The 17,970-nt window shown below is 42.4% G+C and overlaps 1 protein-coding gene across 1 annotated transcript in view; it reads right to left on the bottom strand.

Annotated features, from left to right (window-relative positions):
* The window catches only part of ACO1 (aconitase 1), a 65,337-nt gene that overhangs the window by 40,850 nt on the left and 6,517 nt on the right, over positions 1 to 17,970 (bottom strand). The gene's annotated exons all lie outside the window — the stretch shown is intronic.

Raw genomic sequence — 17,970 nt, 5'->3', positions numbered from 1 at the left:
AGAAAAGGGAACATTTAATTTCTAACTGTCAAAACTGGACCTCATTTATTTTGACAATCACGGTAGATATCACTTCAAGACATCACTCATCTTTTCACAGGAGGAAGGCAGGACATAAACGACTACAAGAATTATATTCTTAGCAAATAAAATGGGCTTCTGTGAAGGTATCGTGAAAGCTAGCATTCACCTCTTGAGAGACCATAAAATCCCACACTTTTGTCTTATGTCTACAACTTTCCAACATTCTTCCACTAATAAGATATACTGTGTCTTATGGTAAATCCTGAAGATACAAACCGGCCCTTTGAGCTGGACTCATGTCTTGCCTGACAGGAGGTAAAAGGTCATAGCAGATGACATGGACTTGTATAAAACTTGAACTTTGGAAGTGGGGGCTTGAAAGCACTATTTCCTGTTGTAACAGTCTCTGCAGCATTTGAAAGAAACATGGTAGTTTGAAGTCTTCCTGATTCACTTTGCACAAGGTGGCAACAAAGTGTTCACATCAAGGAATCTCTGTTACTGCAGTGGGGTGTAAAGGCCTAAACTTACTTCCCAAGTGAGTGTGGAGGAGACCCTCTACCCCAGCTCCAGGCAGGATTATAAGCAGTGAACCAGGGAAGTAATTGTTCCTGGCCTCCACCACACAGATAAATAGCAATTTCAAATAACATAAATGTACGACTCAGAGAAAAACACAGTAGGAATAGCAAGTAGAGAAGGAATAAGAAAACTTGCTTTCTAGTCCTACCCCTGGGGCAAAAATCCTTCAACCAATCCATTTCCCAATTTTGAGATAAGAATAGTAATGTTCCGGGGCGCCTGGGTGGCTCAGTCGGTTCAGCGTCTGACCTCGGCTCAGATCATGATGTCATGGTTTATGAGTTCGAGCCCCGGTTTGGAGTCTCTGCTGTTGGAGCAGAGCCTGCTTTGGATCCTCTGCCTCCCTCTCTCTGTTCCTCCCTGGCTTTCTCTCTCTCTCTCTCTCTCTCTCTCTCTGCCCTTCCCCCTGCTCATGCTCTCTCTCTTTCTCTCTCTCTCAAAAATAAATAAAAACATTAAAAATTAAAAAGAATAGTAACATTTCTGAGGCGTGTAGAGATCACTTAAAACTAAAATCTTAAAAAAACAAAAACAAAACACAAGAATACTAACATTTCCCCAATTAATTCAGGGGTTTTATGAATACTTAAATATTCAACATATTTGAGGATGACTAATATGGAATGATCAACATATTACTGTAAAATGAAAAAACAATATGTGCAAACTCTGGACATATGGGTTCAGTTCATACCACCACAATAAGACAAGTATTTTAATAATGTGGGTCAAAAGAATGTTTTGGTTTCCCAATGCATATAAAAGTTATGTTTACACTATACATTAATCTATTTAAAAACAATGTATATACTTTAATTAAAAAACACTTTATTGCTGGGGCAGGAGGGTGGCTCAGTCAGTTAAGCATCCAAATTTAGCTCAAGTCATGATCTTGCGGTTTATGAGTTCAAGCCCCACGTTGAGCTCTGTGCTGACAGCTCAGAGTCTGGAGCCTGTTTCAGATTCTGTGTCTCCCTCTCGTACTCTGTCTCTCTCTCTCTCTCTCAAAAATAAACATTAAAAAATTTTTTTAAGTAAAAAATACTTTATTGCTAAAAAATGCTAACCATCATCTGAGCTTTTAGGGAGTCATAATCACTGATTGTAGACAACTATACCAAATCTCATGATAACGAGTAAGTTTGCTATATTGTGAAAATTGTCAAAATGTGACACAGAGACAGTAAGTAAAGAAATGCTGCTGGGAAAATGATACCAACAGACTTGCTCAAAGCAGGGTTGCTACAAACCTTCCATCTATAAAAAATGCAGTATCTGCAAAGCACAATAAAATGTGGTGTGTCTGTAACATGAAATGACCGTTTGGGGGGATAAAAAGTTACAAGAGGTTCTTTTCTCCCTAGACAGGCCCATAGCTTCATGAAAACACCAAAGCGACTGGCTCCTTTAAGAAGGGCAGGGGCCTCGAAGTCAAGATTAGGAGTAAGACTCAGTTTCCACTACACATCCTTTCATTTTGTTTGTGTTTTTACCCATGTCCCCATGTTGTATTTTTACCCACATAACTTTTTGAAAACTAACCGAAAGTTTAAAAGAAATAGATATTTGTGTATATCCTCTGTCTAAAGTCCAGGGCTAGGGAATTCTGGGGAGAGGCAGTGGACTGAGAAGCAGCCCCTGCCTTCCTGGAGTTAGCAGTGCTGGAGGCCACAGGACAAGCCAGACACCTGTCAGGAGCACTAGAGAATGCAGAGGACAGAGTTAGGTTGTCTGCCAGCATCTCTGTAACGGCAATGACTTCTTTCCCCGAGTTCCACGTGGTTTTGCAGGGGCTGCCATTTTGTCAGGGAGAGGGAAAGCTATCTGCCCTAATCTGGGCCAATCCACTTCCTTCTCTGGGAATTCTGGAACCAAAACTAAAGAAAGGCCAGCAAGGGAAACTGTGTTTATAAAAACATATGCCCCTAGACCATCTGAGTTAGAACTACCCAGGGATAGCTCTGGTTAAAAATACAGATAGATTCCTGAGTCTCACCCCTAAGCTACTGAATCAGAATTGATGGGGGAGGTGGGAGGAGGGAGCAGGCCTGGGTGGAATGTGCCGTCTAAGGGGGGCAGTGGCCATTTGGCTCCAGCCTAGAGCTGATGCAGGAATGCCCAGCCCACTGTTGACAGATCATCCAATTTTTCAAGCAAGTCTGGCAGTCGGGATTTCTACATGAACTCTCTTGATTTAGAAATGTTGGTAACTAAATGTTTCTAAAATACCGTGTGAGTCTGTAGCATGACGGCTAAACCGAACACGCCTGTGGGCTCTATGTGACCACTGGACTGCCAGCCCGTGACATGTGTCCCAGCCCCCCCAGCAGATGTCTCAGACTGGAGAATGGCAGGGTAATCGAGAGAGAAAACTCAGGTAGGCAACTACAGAGAGAAAGGAGGTGAGAAGTAACCTGCGTGGGCAACTGGATGGTGGCAGCTGACGTGGAAAAGTGGTGGATGGAAAGAAGAGGCAAAAGCTAGAGAAAACAGCCACGGAGAGAATCACTGAATCATGGGGCAGAAGAAATACAACTGAACCCTACGTGTGGAAGGCTGGAGGATCTTAGGACTGCTTTGGGAAGGAACACTGTGGCTTTGAAGGCAGAGTACATTTCTTTATCTTTATTTATTTTGAGACAGAGAAAGCATGAATGGGGGAGGGGCAGGCAAGAGAGAGAGAGAGAATCCCTAGTAGCCTCTGCACTGTCAGCACAGAGCCCAATGAACCATGAGATCACGACCTGGGGCAAAGTTGGATGCTTAATCAACTGGGCCACCCATGTGTCCCGGAGGACAGAGCACATTTCTTAAAGTGCTACACAGATGTGAGATACTCATTGTTCATCCCCACTAAATGAGGAGCCAGTCAGGAGGAAAAAAAAAACCTATAAATATACTGTTTAGTAAGAAATACGCTGGCTTGTCGGTAGAAGTTTACAAATTGGTGGGCTCAGAAAACAAGACTAATAATTCCACTGATTGGAATTTTGAGGACGTAAATTGAAAAAGGCAATAATAATCCTATTCTCCCTTTGACTTGTTACCGATTCCATTGCCCCTAGATGTAACTTTTTTACCCCACACAGTAGCAACTGCAACAGTGAAACTGCTGTTTGGCCTGCCTGGGAAATGGGTCAGGAAGAGCCTCTCCACAGAGGCTGTGGGACATTTGAGAATCTCTCCAGCCAGAGGAAGTGGTGGGAGGCCCTTGCAGAATAGGGCAGGGTGAGTCATTCACATCTTTAAAAAGCCTGGAGTCTTTGACTCTTCCCTATCTCTGTGTCAAACCCTAATGGGGACAGGTGCCTCAAATTGGCCAAAAGTCTACGATTAAACCAACTGTAAGTTGTACCCATTTGCCATGACGCAGAGGATGAAATGTGTCAATTTACTTCCCTATAGCTTACGAATGCCCCGTAACTCTGGCAGAACTCTGAAAACCTTATACAATTTCTGCTGTTCCCACCACCCTATGAAGCCTACCGGTATTTCAGGACAGATATGGTGACCGACAGAGCTCTTAGGGAAAATGGCTTGTGTAAAAAGTGCTCTACCGTCTGCCTCCCCTTTTCCTTAAAAACTAGAAAATTGTCAGGGTGCCTGGGTGGCTCAGTCGATTAAGCGTCTGACTTCGGCTCAGGTCATGATCAAGTGAGTTTAAGCCCCGTGTCGGGCTCTCTGCTGTCAGCACAGGACCAGCTTTGGGTCCTCTGTCTCCCTCTTTCTCTGTCACTCCCTAACTTGTACGCATGCAAAAACCAACTAGACAATTGTCTAATTTCACTAATCAATGAACCAAATTCTACTTGCAGAAGCTAAAAGAGAAAGACATCGGTCACCAGTTACTAAGTACCAACACATAAGTACACAGGTACCGGTACCTAAATATACCCAATGCTTTACACCATCTTCTCTAATTTTGGCAACACCTCTGTAAGCTAAAGCATATCATTATTTCCATTTTACAGCCGAGGAAACTGCAGCTCAGAGAGATACAACAATTTGCCTAAGGACATACACCTAGTTAGAGGCAGAGCCAGGTTTGAAATCCTGGCTCTTCCCACCCCACCCTCAAGCAACTTCCTCCACCCCAGGAGCAGCAACTTCGGTTCTGAAGGTGGTGCTGTGTAGAGGTCACAGACCAACCCCAAAGCTAAAACAAACAAACAAACAAAAAAAAAAAACCCCAAAAAACAAAACAGGAGAGATTCATGGGCCTGAGAAACCCTCCTGCTGAGACTCAGTTTGGAATACTGGAGTTGCTTTTCCTTCTTTCCGGGGTCACCCAGCACGTTAGTCTGAGCTGGGCATTGTCACATGCCCCTTGCCACTTTTACTAAGTCACAGGTCAGTGACAAGCAATAGCAGCAACCCAAAACTGGTTTTGCTTCTGGGAAACTGTCCTTTCAAAAAGCTGGAGGGCTCTGGAAATCCCTTCCAGGTTTCACTCATGCTATTACTCCTGTCTTAAAATCACTTTATAGGAGCTCCCAATGCTTTAGCAGTCCCAAGAGAAAGCCAAAAACAACTGTGTTCCAAGGAGGGTAGAAGGGAAAGACCTTTGGCTTGGGAACAGTCCAGATCCAAAGTAGAATCTAGGCATCATAAATGCCTCCTAGGTCTGCCTTCCCCTGGCCAGACTCGTATCCCATCCTCAAACCTCAAGTATTACTGCAAATCCTGCAGACTCCCCGAGGTCTGGGTTTCATCTAGAAACCCTACCAGCTGGCCAGGGAGCGCTGCCTACTTCCCACATGCACAGGAAGCACAGACCCCCACCATTTCAACTCCCTTCTTTTCATATCTGCCATCCTCCCTTCCCTCTGTTTTGTTCCTGCCTTTTTTCTGTTTCACCTAATTCCCATTCAATACTAATAAAAGGGAGGAGTGAACAGAGAGAGTTGTTGTGGATTTTTTTGGGGAGCGGGTGGAGTGTTATCCTAGTTTTTTTCTTTTTGGAAGGGTGAGGGTTACTGTCATGGAAATAAGCATGGGTGCTACCTTTTCTGCTCCACAGAGTAAGATAGTATTGCATAGAGGAAAAGAGAAAACAAATTAAAAAGAAGAAAAAGAAAGTTAAGAAAGGGAAATGATATCTTTTAAGCAGTGATGTTAGAGCTCATTCAGAACTTGTGCTTCATGAACCTTGTGTTCAGGACCGTAGGACCGCTGAACATTGGCCCCGGCGTGTGAATCAAGTAGGACGCATGAACAGTTCTTATACAAAAGGAATTTAAAGACAGACACTTGCACTGTACTTGAAACCCTTCTCTACACTTAGCTCACACTCTTAAAATGAAGAGAATTATTCAGTTGAGAAACAGTGTGTTTCAAAGCTAACCCATCCTGAAATACCAGCTGGGTGACTTGTACATTGTCATGATCCCCTCAGGTACATCTTGTGCTGGCACAGGAGAGGTTGGGGAAAGACTACTGAACACCAGATTTTTAAAGCAAATTACTAAAAACACTAAACATTAGGCATAGGCAGACAGATCTAATTTAACAAATGAACCATGCTCTTGGCAAAATAGGTGCAGGCAGTTCAGAGCTGGGGTTCCTCCCCAACCACAGTCTTGCTGCCAACCCACCTTTGGTCTCAATTTTGGACACCTGCAGGGGACTCAGAGAGGCACCACCTTTTTGTGCATATGTGGCGTGGCATTAACCCATCCCCCACCATGCCCTTGGGACACCTGGCCCTAGATGCTATGCAGGTGATGAGACAGAATCAGAGAATGTTGAGCCTTCTGGAGAGAACTTAGAGATGCCATAGCATTTTCCTGACCAGGAGACAGAGGTCCCCAGAAGCAAAGTGGGATCACTAGATTTATGAGTGGTAGACCGAGGAAGAAGATACAGCTGATTTTCTCTCCAATGAAACGCAAATTTCTGGCAGGGATAAAAAGTATGCCCAAAATCCTCCAAAAGTAAAGTTTAAAAAAGTACCACTTAGGCATATCACAGTCTTCTGGCACTTTTGTGAGTTAGTTCTCTAATCACTGACTGAGCCGTCCATGTGGTGCAAAATACCAGAGAACTGACTGGCAGCTGAACTTTGGGAAAACAACTTAGAGTTAAGTTTTTCATAATCTACCCTGGGTAACTAGTTTTTTTTTTTCTAAGAGAGGCAGACAAGTAAGGACAAATAAATTTTATTGATATAAATATCAAACATACAATTCCTTACTCAGATTCAACATAAGAAATGTGAGCAAAGACTCACATTAATAGAAATGAAATAGAAAAAGTTGAATTATATATATACGAGAATCTAATTTAAAAACTTCAAGACTATTAGTATATATTCATTCACACACACACATACCATCATATATAGAAATGAATAGAAAAAGATCTAAAATAAAGTCAACATTGATTATCCTTAAGTAGATAAATGTTTAAGTAGAAACTATCTTTTGAAAGGAAGCTAGAACACTTCATAAAGTTCCTGAAACCACAACATACGGTTCTTTCTTTAATAATGTCTGATGAGGATTTATTTAAAAGTAAATTTGTGACTATTACTCTTTAGATAAACCCACTCTGCTCCTCCAAACTACGTCCTTGTTATCCAACGATGCAGTGAAACGGTTCACTAAAGAGTTTGTAAATGGTTCACATTTAACATCAGACAGATCAGTTGCATATGTCATACAGGTCACAAGTATGAATCCAAGCTGGACCCCTTCCTTCTCACCACCCTCCTCAGCCCTCCTCCAGCCCCCCTTCTCCCCATCACCCTACTGTCCTGCAATCCCAGCAGGAGACCAAACTTTCTGCAGAACCATATCTTCTAGGCTGGTGAGAACTTCAAAAATATTACACTAAGTAAAAGATGATCATTGCAGAAATATTACAAAGTGCAGGTAAACAAAAAGAAGAAAATAAAAGTCACCTGTAATACCACGGTTTGGAGTTTCACCTAACATGACTTTTAAAGGTATTTGGATTTTGGGGCGCCTGGGTGGCTCAGTCAGTTGAGCGTCCGACTTTGCCTCAGGTCACCATCTCATGGTTTGTGAGTTCGAGCCCCACGATGGGCTCTGTGCTGACAGCTCAGAGCCTGGAACCTCCTTCAGATTCTGTGTATCCCTCTCTCTGCCCCTCCCCCACTCGCACTCTCTCTCTCAAAATAAACATTAAAAAATATTGGAAAAAAAAGAAATAAATGTATTTAGATTTCTTTAAAAAATGGATTAGACCTCACAGTGTTTTGCAAATTGCCTTTTCTCACTCAGCAATATATCTTTATCGGGCTATCAGGTGATATTTTATATCATTTTTAATTACACCATAAAAATCTATCATTTAGATGTACAACAATTTACTTAAATCTCCCATTAGTAAAATACTTAGTTTCCAGGTATTAATAGGCAAACAATGCTGCAACCTTTGTACACACTTCTTTGAGTAGGTCCTCAATCCATTTCCTTAATATAAATTCCTAGCTTCTGGTCCCTAGAAGTAGGACAGCTGAGTGAAAGGATTTGCATGTCTCCATTGTGTTAAACATCACCACGTGGCCTGGGAAAGGCCGTGCCAATTTATGACCCTTCTCTGAGGCAGTGAATGGAGGTGCCTCAACTAGGCAACGTAATTCTTTGCCAAATGGAAAGATTAAAAAGCTAATCTTGGGCGTATCTTTAATTGCCAGTGAAGGTGGACACTTTTTCATCTGTCTCTTTGACATCTGAATTTCTTCTTTTGTAAAGTGTCAGTCTGCCAGACACAGACCAAACTGAGTGATACCCAGATGGCCTTTGGTGACCAAATGTTCTCCTTGGAGGAGGACTTCACTGAGCTCTTAGTGTGGATGAGACTTGGCTCTGGGACCCCTAAAATCTTTGGGCAGCTCTAAGGTCTGATGTACAGTCTGACCCCATGCCGAGGTGCATCCTGAACCTAGCTGGTTATAGCAAGGTAAGAGGCCCCATTAGCTTAAATCATGGGCAAACCCCCATTTGGTTCAGTGAGCTTTGCTCTCTGTTACCCAGACTGAACTTCCAAAGCCCAGGCAGCAATCTTGCAAGTGGGTTTTAGGACACTGAACACAGAGCACGGGCAGCACACTGCTGACCCATCACTCTTGCCAGAGGAACATCTCGGACCATACACCCTGCAGAACACCACACCGTGATGCTCATTCGGCACAGCCAGATTTGCAGAAATGCGCGAAGAGGTCGACTGACTTTAGCTAAATGCCAGTGATCAGATCCAGTAAGATTCACCTCTTCAAGTCACTTTCCAGACTCTGGAGTATAGAAATCCAAGATTTAGCTGCTTCTGTTATCAGAGTTGAATCTTTTTAGGTTGTTTTAGGATAGGGAAAGAGGGGCAGTATGAATGGGCCCCACAATCAGCCAGCAGGGGAGAGGAGTGAGCCTGAGCAGCGGGACCCCTGCCAGTAATGGGGCGGGGAGGACAGAGGTTTTGTTTAGTTCTGGAGGGTGGGGAGTGTGCCTATCAGTTTCCAGGAGAGCTTGTATAGTTTCAAAGAGTTTCCAAGAGATTAGTGGAGAGTGATGGATAAAGTACAGACAACACACGCTCCACATTATTTAGGATATCTAAAGGCACACAGGGGTGGGCTTTTAAAATCCATCCAGACAACAGAAAGAGGTTTCTTCTGTATTTCATGTGGTTTTCCCATCTCTCCCCTCCTCACATTTTCCTAAATACACCCATTCTGAATTTTCACGGGTCCCAACTCTGAAGTCAAAGTCAAGTCACTGCATCTCTAGAGTTCATTTCAGTTCACTATAAGGATTAGCAATGCTTCATTTATTTTCTGTTTAAAGAGAAATTAATTGGTCCCACTCCCAAACTGACTGTTGTGTATCTAAATATCATGCTACTTATAAACAACTTTTTGTCAAAAGCGAGATTCCAAGGATGTCTATGTAAGCATAAATAAGACTGAGGTCAGAACCACCCAGGCCAGCAAACCACCATGGCTTGTCAAGTGGATTTTTTCACAAAGTAGAGAACTAGAAAGATTAGCTCTTTGATTTCTTTGATGTAACTACATCTGGACAACTGGAATAACTAAATATCTCCGGATTTTCCCAGAGACCAGGTCACCTAAAAAAACAAAAACAAAAACTACCCATAGAAATCTCTTAAATGGGGTACTTGGAAAGAATTTTGAATAAGAAGCCCTAAGAGCAACAATCTATTTTGGGACAGAATGTAAACAAAGAAAGAGGTAGTGCAGAAGGAGGGTCTTGCAGAAAGGAATTGTTGTGCAACAATATAACCAAATCCATCAACCCATTTTTCTTGAGCAATAATTATATGCAATGTGCACCCTTGTCTGTAAACATGAATAAGACTGCTTCTGTATCAGAAAGTTTTGCCATCACACAATTTGCTTGTCTTTTTTATTTTTATTTCCTTACTAAATTAAAAAATTTTTTCAACGTTTATTTTTTGAGAGAGAAAGAGAGATAGAGAGAGACAGAGTGCTAGTGGAGAGGGACAGAGAAAGAGGGAGACACAGAATCCAAAGCAGGCTCCAGGCTCTGAGCTGTCAGCACAGGGCCCGACGTGGGTTTTGAACTCATGAACTGCAGATCATGACTTGAGCCGAAGTTAGACACTCGACTGACTGAACCACCCAGGTGCCCCTGTTTTTGCCAAATTTTTAAATAAGCAGTCTATTTTCACTTATTCTTCCATCTCATCCTGGACAACTGCCCAGAAGGCTCCACATATATTCCTAGATTTTTAAAAAGAGCTGTCACGGTTTTGAAATGATTGAGTTCCATTTTGAATGAGCCATATAACCTTTCTGTGACTCAGTTTCCTAACCTGTAACATAAGTTTAGTTGATGATCCTAAAAAGTCCCTTCTGAGTGAAAAAAATTCTATGCTTCATTATTCATGTATTCAACACACATTTATATTAACCATCTAATATGTGCCAGGAACTGTTTTAGGCACTGGGGATACACCCAGTAAAAAACTGACAAAGGCCCTGCCTGTGTGGTGCTTCCATGAGGAGGGAGACAGAGTACACAGCTAAATGATATACAAACAGAATGTCAGATGGTGACCAGCTCTGTGGATAGGCAGGATGTGCAAAGGCCCTGAGGCGGGTCTGAGGAAGGCAAGGAGGCCAGGGCAAGGTGAATGAGGGCAGAAAAGGAGACATGGTGGGGAGGCAGCAGACTTGGCCACTGTAGGGACCGTGACTGAAGACAAACTACAAAGTACTGTCCTAGCTTTACACTTGGTTTAAATTAACTGTAGATTCCCAACACTGGAATTTGTTAAAGTCTGATATGAAATTAAGTCATAATGTGAAAATACTAGATTACATTTAAAAAGTAGCTAGCTTCCTGAAATCTAACCCTTCTGTTTCCTTGAACTTCATTATTAAGTAACACTGGAAATTTTTAGGATGTATCATTAAGATGATCATGACTCACTCAGCAGACATACACAACCACTGCCAAAGGCAACAGACAGGATTTGGGGGACAGGGGCCATGGCCACTGCACTGTCTGAGGGAATAGCCCCTGTGCCTTGTCAAGACTCCCAGTTCTAGGCTTGCTGGTGAAGACAGCACAACGTCATATGTAATTCCCAAGGAGGAAGGCTTACCTGACACATTCTTTAAGTTCATTTTAAATTAACTGCAGTAGCACAAACTCAAAAGAACAGAAATAGTTTTAATTTTTGATATCACTGTGGTCTAATAGAAGCAGTTTCACAAAAGGGCTTGTCAACTTCAGAATTTATACTTCCAGGAAAGTCATCGTGGGGTCATAAAACATTTGGTCAGAAAGGAAGAAGCAGGGCAGGGCCCCCCAGGCGTCCTGACCCAGCCCTCTGCTCCTGATCTCATCCTCTCCTCATAAAGGTCAGTCTTCAGCCTCTTCTTGGAATGTGGGTCTCCTACCCTGCAGTAACCCACAGTTATCAGTGGGGCTTCAAAAATGACACCTGCAGACACCCCAAAAGTGACATTTTGCAGAACCAAGTCCTATAGCATCTAACTTACAAAAAAATTTTTTTAAGGTTTATTTATTTTTGAGAGAAAGAGAGAGAGAGAGGGCGAGCAAATGAGCATGAGTGAGGGAGGAGCAGAGAGAGAAAGGAAGACACAGAATCCGAAGCAGGCTCCAGGCTCTGAGTTGTCAGCACAGAGCCGGACTTGGGGCTCAAACCATGAGATCATGACCTGAGCCTAAGTCGGACGCTTAACTGACTGAGCCACCCAGGCGACCCCCTATTGCATCTAACTTTTGAGGCGAGAGGAGCGGGGTAGGGGCAGACCACTGTGTTTTTAAAAGCATTATGGGGCAGGCCTAGTTGATATCCATTCTTTAAGAAAAGCTGCATGATTTCCTCAAGCTTCTGAACAAATTGTATAGATGTTTGGTAATGAACTTTTCTAACTCAAATTTTAGGAACTAGAAAGAGTGTCGCTACAAGAGGCAGGGTGTCAGGCTGCCAGGGTCTCAGAGGGCAGCATTTATCTCCATGAATTTCCCAAGTTTCTGAGGTCATCAACCCTCACTCACCTCAGAACTGGACTTAAGAATGATGACTCATGCTAACAGAGTTCTCAGAAGCTTGAGGTATAAACCCATATATTTATTGATTTTCCAAAAGAAAGACAACTGTCAGGATGACCCGATGCTCCTGTTTTCTGACCATCACATTCTTTCCCCAGAGCAGTTCAGTGATGTGGTTCAGAGCTGGAAACCGAAGCTAAATATCAGGTGTATTGAAAGGGGGAGCTGGAACTCAAAATCAAGTCCATCACACTCTAAAGCCTCCCTCTTAAGCAGCTAAGCCTTCACCCTATCTCAGTGGCCCAGAGAGTGGCATGGCATCTATATGCAAATGCCCTTTCATGGCATCCAAGACATAACAAGTAATAAAATAGCATTAGACATATTTGGCACCTGGGCCTCTCTGGATTGTCTAAGAGACAGGATGTAAATTCATTCATACATTTGACTTTTTTTTTTTTTTTTTTTTTTAACGTTTATTTATTTTTGAGACAGAGAGAGACAGAGCATGAACGGGAGAGGGGCAGAGAGAAAGGGAGACACAGAATCGGAAGCAGGCTCCAGGCTCTGAGCCATCAGCCCAGAGCCCGACGCGGGGCTTGAACTCACGGACCGCGAGATCGTGACCTGAGCTGAAGTTGGACGCTTAACCGACTGAGCCACCCAGGCGCCCCCATACATTTGACATTTATAGGCAACTGGGATAAAGGAACACAGTCCCCATTGCTCTTCAGTCACACATAGACTGGACAGGAGGAATTAATGACAATATCATGAGATCCATGCTACAGCAGTGGTGAATGGTGATAAAGAAACCTCTTGGGAGAACAGCTAATCCAGCCTGGGAGGCGGGGCATGAAGACCTCCAGGGACAGGCAAAACCAGAACTTCACGAATGGAGGGAGTCAATGAAAGTATATTTGGGGCAGAGAACACAGCACACAAAGGCATGGAAGTGTGACCCTGTGGAAATCATAAAGCAGGCCCAGGTGGATGAAGTACAGGAGGTATGTGGGCAGAGCTAAGTGAGGAGGGAAAGGAAGGGGGCAGGGTCCCCATCACAAGGGGCTTCACAAAAAGGTTCAGATTTATCCTGAAGATAGGGGCACCATTAAAGGATTCTAGTCTGGATGCTTCAAGACCTGATTTGATTTTCTGAGATCACTCTGGTAGTCTGGGGGACTGCCTCAGGAGAAGGATGCTGGACTGGTGTTGGGGAGGCAGGTTATAGTCAGAAAGAGAGGTCAGAGGCAATATATCTCAGTGAGAATTAAGAAAGCAGAATGGACAGAATTCAAACTGTATTACAAAGCTGTTACCATGAAGACAGTATGGTACTGGAACAAAAACAGACACTTAGGTCAATGGAACAGAATAGAGAACCCAGAAATGGGCCCACAAACGTATGGCCAACTAATCTTTGACAAAGCAGGAAAGAATATCCAATGGAATAAACACGGTCTCTTCAGCAAATGGTGCTGGGAAAACTGGACAGTGACATGCCGAAAAATGAACCTGGACCACTTTCCTATACCATACACAAAAATAAACTCAAAATGGATGAAAAACCTAAACATAAGACAGGAAGTCATCAAAATCCTCAAGGAGAAAGCAGGCAAAAACCTCTGTGACCCTGGCTGCAGCAACTTCTTAACACGTCTCCAGAGGCAAGGGAAACAAAAGCAAAAATGAACTATGGGGACCTCATCAAAATAAAATGTTTCTGCACGGTGAAGGAAATAATCAGCAAAACTAAAAGGCAACCAATGGAATGGGAGAAGATATTTGCAAACAACATGTCAGATAAAGGGTTAGTATCCAAAATCTATACAGAACTTACCAAACTCAACACCCAAAAAACAAATACTCCAGTGAAGAAATGGGCAAAAGACATGAATAGACACTTCTCCAAAGAAGACATCCAGATGGCCAAAAGACACATGAAAAAACGCTCAACATCACTCATCATCAGGGAAATACAAATCAAAACCACAATGAGATACCACCTCACACCTGTCAGAATGGCTAACATTAACAACTCAGGCAACAACAGATGTTGGTGAGGATGCAGAGAAAGAGGCTCTCTTTTGCAGTGCTGGCAGGAATGCAAACTGGTGCAGCCACTCTTGAAAACAGCATGGAGGTTCCTCAAAAAACTAAAAATAGAACTACTCTACGACCCAGCAATTGCACTACTAGGCATTTATCCAAGAGATACAGGTGTGCTGTTTTGAAGGGGCACATGCACCCCAATGTTTATAGCAGCACTATCGACAATAGCCAAAGTGTGGAAAGAGTCCAAATGTCCATCAATGGATGAATGGATAAAGATGTGGTATACATATACAATGGAGTATTACTCGGCAATCAAAAAGAATGAAATCTTGCCATTTACAACTACGTGGATGGAACTAGAAGGTATTATGCTAAGCGAAATTAGAGAAAGACAAATACATGACTTCACTCATACAAGGACTTTAAGATACAAAACAGATGAACAGAAGGAAAGCAAAAATAATATAAAAACAGGGAGGGGGAAAGAACATAAAAGACTCTTAAACATGGAAACAAACAGAAGGTTATTGGAGGGGTTGTGGAAGGGGGGATGGGCTAAATGGGTAAGGGGCACTAAGGAATCTACTCCTGAAATCACTGTTGCACTATATGCTAACTTGGATGTAAATTTAAAAAATAAATTAAATAAAATGGTTTCAAAAAAACACATTAAAAAATTTTAAAAAAAGAAAAAAAAAAACCACAACTTAAGGGGCACCTGGGTTTTGACTCAGGTCATAATGCCTGGAATGTGCTTGAGATTCTCTCTCTGCTCTGCCCCCACTCATGCTCATGTGTACTCTCTCTCTCAAAATAAATAAATATTTAAAAACACAAAAAATAAATAAATATTTTTCAATTTCTGGTTGTTTGTCGTTAGCATACAGAAATACAACTGAATTATTTTTATTTGGCCCTTATCCTGAAATTTTGCTATCCTCATTAGTTCTGATAGTTTGTGTGGATTCTGTATGATTTTCAACTGAGGTAAGCATGGCATCTACAAATAAACACTGTTCTACCATTTCAAAAAAAAAACAGAATTGACTGAGGGTGAGAAATGAAGAAGGGGTCTAGGATAGCTCCTATGTGCCTCATTTGGACAAAATGGCAGAGCCAATGACCAAGACTGGAGCCAAGATGCTGGTTTTGGCTACAGTGACCTTGGGATGAAGACATCCAGCAAGCAGTTGCATAGGTGGATCTGCAGCTCAGGAGCTCGGGGCTGGGACAAGAGTTCAGAAGAACGGCAGCAATGTGTAGGCATCGTGCCATGAATGCTACATCAATCCATGAGCACTACAGCCCAGTGACATGTGCAGAGTGCCTGTGGGGTACCAGGCACCTCAGCCATGTTGTCTAATGTGGTCCATCAGCAACCCTGTGAGAAAGGCATCACCATCCCATTTTACAGTTGGGAAGATTGAGGGTTGGAGGGGTTAAGTAACCTGCCGAGGCCTTGTGGCTTGGTCAGTGGCCAAGCTGGGAGTTCAACTCAGGCCCTGTGATGCCAGGGCTGATTCTAGCTCCATGTCTCCTCCCAGTAGGCAGCATAGGTGATAGAACTTACAGTCACTCCTTATACAAAAACCCAAATTAACCAACTGGATTTAAAAAATGTAATCTCGTATTAAAACAAATTTCACACTCGAAGGTACATATGTTAAGACTAGTCAACCTCTATTTCCCCTAAAATATCCCTGATTTTGGCAAAATCTGCATGATAGGTAACTTTGAAAGGATACGTTGATGTCAGTAACACAGCCAAACCAGCATTTAAAACACAACTGATTCTTAACTGAGCAAATAAGGGGTTTTATGAAACATACCACCCTTAAAACCAAACCCGCGGCTGGTCTTTATGCCACCACGAGTACAGAACTGTACTTTTGGCATGACTGTTCTAGCACAGCTCTTGCATATAACAGACCGTCAGCAATGATGTATTCACTTCTTGTTTTTCCTTGATCGTGCAGGAGGACAATCTTAGACTGGCACCCCTTCTTCATGAACTACGCTACAGTGTGTACTGTGCTTTGTAATTTTACAATAATGGTTGTAAAAGGATGATGAGGATAAGGAATAAGTCCTCCATACACGTTTATTTGAGCAACAGCCCAGGCAAGTCACACTATCCAAATATGGGCTTGTCCAGAGCTCTCTTCAAGTCAAGAAAAGGGAATGAAAACCACACCAGCATTCACGCACAACAGCCGCGCTAATTCAATAGAAGGTGGATTGACTTTTACAACAAACGACTAAGGCAGAAGAGGAATCTGAGAAATGATTGGTTCCGAAAGTATGAGATCACTCTGGTGGTTCTATGGCATTAAGGGATCCATACTTAACCTCCAAAACTTGGTCTGTCCCCCAAAGACATATAGTACTGAAAAAGACAGTTTCTTACTTTTGCATGTTTGAAGCACCCAATCCCAAAGTCCTATGGTTTCCAATACACATTTAAAATCAGAGTCACCACTTTTTACCACAGGCAAGATTCACTCCATCTCCCTAAACCGGAGTTTACTTCTTTGCAGATTTAAGGTAATAATACCTGCCCTGCACTGCTGTGCCCAGTTCAAGAGGGCTGCTGTGATAATAAAACAAGGGAATAGGCGAAAGCACAGTGTACATTGGAACTCTATACCTGTGAGCTACCATTATTCATGAGATTGCTATCAACTTACTTCACGGGGCGTGTGGGTCCTAAAAGTAGCCCATTTCTTTTACTGAAGGTTTAAATCTACATCTTCTTTTTTTAATGTTTATTTATATTTTGAGAGAGAGAGAGAGAGAGAGAGAGAGAGAGAGAGAGAGAAAACCCAAGCGGGAGAGGGGCAGAGAAAGATGGAGACAGATCAGGCTCTGAGCTCAAACTCACAAGGTGAGCCATGAGATCATGACCTGAGCCAAATCAGCTAAGCCACCTGTGGGCTCCTTAAATCTGTATCTTAAAACACAATGGATATTCTAAAACATAATCAGACTCACTCTTAATTAGTGGGGTAAAAAAGCATTCTAAAATCAGAGAAGAGGGGCTCCTGGGTGGCTCAGTTGAATGTCGGACTTCTGCTCAGGTCATGATTTCATGGTTTGTGACATCAAGCCCCGCATCTGCTTTAAGCATAGAGCCCACTTTGGATCCTCTGTCCCTATCTCTCTGCCCCTCCCCCACTCATGCATGCTCTCTCTCAAAAAGAAACAAACATTAATAAAATAAAATCAGAGAAGAGCTACAGCCTCCAGATATTTATGTGAAAAAAAAATGACAACAGATTACAAAGAAAAATTATTTTCCTCATAAAAAGTTGCCTTTTCATATTGGTTCAAATGGAGGATTCTTTTCATCACAATTCTTTAAACTCTTTTAAAATCCTTGGAGGTGAGATGAAATGTTCTCGGTCCTAGGCCATCTCTGAACATTTTCCTTTGAATGTGGTGCATCTCTTTTATAATAAAAAATTTTCTTTAATGAACTCAATTCAAATTAACTTAGCATATGTATTTCTGAGCAACTTCTCTGCATTAAGCTTTGCTAAGTACCACAGAAGAAAGGGAGATAAGGAAAACACTCCCTGTTTTAGAAGGGTTTTATAAGATGAGTACTATCTAACAAGGAGACTAAGATAAGCACACAAGTAACAGTAACATGATAAGGGTTATAAGGAAGGTCACAGAAAAGACACAGCTATAACCAGGGGAATCAAGAAAGGATTTATAGAGAATTGGGAGAAGGAATGAGGGAAGGCTGATGTAGACTCGTAGGCAGAGAGGAGATCAA

Source organism: Panthera onca, chromosome D4 (assembly GCF_046562875.1).
Source record: "Panthera onca isolate mPanOnc1 chromosome D4, mPanOnc1 haplotype 2, whole genome shotgun sequence".
Lineage (NCBI taxonomy): Eukaryota > Metazoa > Chordata > Mammalia > Carnivora > Felidae > Panthera > Panthera onca.
Note: the sequence above shows the minus strand (reverse complement) of the source record. Positions and strands in the feature narration are given on the sequence as shown.